This window comes from Phragmites australis, chromosome 10 (assembly GCF_958298935.1).
Source record: "Phragmites australis chromosome 10, lpPhrAust1.1, whole genome shotgun sequence".
In the NCBI taxonomy this organism is placed as follows: Eukaryota; Viridiplantae; Streptophyta; class Magnoliopsida; order Poales; family Poaceae; genus Phragmites; species Phragmites australis.
This window is the reverse complement of record NC_084930.1, coordinates 26,499,964-26,502,782: the sequence shown is the minus strand read 5'-3', so window position 1 is coordinate 26,502,782 and position 2,819 is coordinate 26,499,964.

The window sequence follows — 2,819 nt, the reverse complement described above, 5'->3', positions numbered from 1 at the left end:
AGGCATAAGGTTCCATGTTGCTAGACCATTAACACATTAACCATCAATGTTGTATATGTTCATTAGTCAAGATCATGACACTTCTTAACATCCCAAAAGCATGACTAAGCAATCTACCCATAAAGACACTTAACCATAAAACATCTAGGTTCCAAGGGATGATAAGGAAAATCTAGGGAAAACCCTAATATAGGTGACTACCCATTATATTGACTCTGCATGCAATTTTATAAAACAAAACATTTAAAAACGTAGGTTCAATATGATCAAGGACACTTGCCTTTTTCCCAATGCTGCTCAGTGTTGTCAAAATCTTGGTCTTGAAGTCCCTCGAATTGCTCCGGAATGTTATCGACTAATCGTGAGAACTACCGACAAACAACACAAAGGAAAACACTAAGAACAACATACCAACATCATTAAAACACTTTAAAAACACTATGGTTGGATAGGGATGATTTTAGAAACGTTTAAAGTTAAGATGAAAAGAGAACAGCTTTCGGGAGATGGATTAGACTGAAAAGGAAATGTTGATTTTCTAGAACTATCTTCTTATGGGAAAGGCTTTATTGCACAATCACTGCGTCAGGCTTGACAACATCCTTATGCAAGATTCAAGAAGTGTAAGGCAGACTAGACTTCACTGACTAAGCTAAGGAGACTGATGTAGTGCTGACTTGGCATGCTATGCAAGTATCATCTTGGATTAAAGAAGCGATACGCTGAGGTCTAGTATCGATCACCTATGATGGATCAAAAAGGCTGAAGGTTACGCTTCTAGGTTAAGGATACTACTGGTCACTCTATGTAGCGGTGGTGGTTCGGGTTTCGTGGAAGATGGCGATCGGGCATGTGGCCACATACATCGATGTCGGCTTCGGTAGTGTTTCAGTGAAACAAGGGAAGCATAGCGTAGAACGCGGAAAGACTAATTCAACGGTATGGTTAGTTTTGGAAGGGGTCATCCGAGGTAGCGGTAAAACAGCGATGACTGCTTCTAGGTTTAGTGGTGACCGCGAACAAATGCCGGAACGAAGATGCTCGTGTTCCAGGAGATTGGATATGAAATTTGAGAAACCGTTTGAACAAAGATGTTCATATAACCTGGGAACACAATGCTACAGTATAGTTTTGGGTAGATCATCCACTGAGAGGAAGAACGATCAACGGAGATGAGACGGGTGCTGGTTGCGATATGTTGTGGTTGGCAATGGCGTCCTGGTCGTGTCGCTGCACAAACGGGGATGGGCTCCTAGGGTAACGTAGAAGACTCCATGGGAAATGCCGTGACACAGTTGGTGCATCCATACGGATTTCGGATTGACGGGGGACGCAAATGCAAATCCAGTGCGCGTGCAGAACACGTCCAGAAACCGGACAGCGGGTATGTCGACCTTGATTGCGGTAGTTTGGCTGCTCTACTGGCCAAACCGGTTGGTGAGGGCATGGGGAACATCATGGGACATGCACCAGTGAAAGGGCTTGGTGATTTGACCTCTGATCGGTCGGGAACATCGATGCCAATCGGCTACAGCATGGCTGTCTTGCGGCTGTCCGCGATGGCGACGACCGTGGCGGCGTAGATCGGGCTTTAGCCAGGGCTAGGGCTTGGTTAGGGACTTAGTATGATGCTAAAACAGTATTAAGGGAGGAGAAGAACGGGTCCTCACCTTGCTTTTATGGTGGAAGAAGGAGGATTCGCGGAGAAGACGACGTAATGCATCACGGGCGGCGGCGGCGGCGGCGGCTCTGGCAAACGGCGGCGCTCCGGCGACGCACGGACAGGGCAGAAGCAACTTCTAGGGCTTGGGGGCATGGAATAGAGGTAGGAGAGGGCATGCAACTCATATATATAGGGCTAGGGGCGGCTGGTTGAGGTGGAGTCCAAACCGAACACGAATCGGATTCGAGTTCGAGTCGGTTACGATTTTCTTTTTCGCAGCTCTCTATTTTGAGGATGATATCTCCATTGTACGGACTCCAAATTGGACGTTTCTTGATTCTAAATTGTATTAATAGAAAAGATCTACAACTTTGGTAGTCATTGGAACTTCTGAAAACGTCATCTTTATTTCCAAAAATGCGCCACAAGATAAACTGTTTAAACTCAGACTTCTCTGCGCAGCACTGATTTCGGGGGCCATAACTCCTGGCTCCATTATCCAAAAGATGACTTCCATAGGTTCAAATCGAAGCTCTCAATGAGACCTACAACTTTTGTATTGTCAAGATTTGCATTTGAGACCATTTTGAACTCCAAAACTTCATGAGAAGATGAGGCTTTCCAGGGCTCTGTGAAAATTTACAGATTTCGTGGATCCTTTGTTGGGCTATCTGGAAGACTTGGCTAAGGGTTTGGACTTGAGCAAGATTGAGCCCAAATACACTTTAGGTATATCTAAGGTTTAGAAAATAAACTTTTGCAGAGAAATTTGAATAGGATTTGAATTTGAATTGAGTTCGGAGTGAATTTAAGAGAAACGAAAAATAGGGTTGAACAAGAATGAAGTAGATAAAGAATTTGAATTTGGATTTGGGTAGAATTTGAGAAAGAGGAGAGATTTACTTTAAACAAGGATTTTTGGATAAGATTTGAATTGAACTAGGGAATGATCATGTATGATCAAAGATTGAATAGATGATGAATTCAAGGATTTTGAATTCCAACCATTAAGATCTTTAACTTATTCACTACTGAGTTTTGTAAAAACCTTTTCAAAATCTTTTTCACTCAAAACACTAAAGAGAAAGAAAAGAAAAAAGAACTCTAATGCATTTACCTGGCTCCTAGCAAAACTCAGCATGCAATGCACACAAAA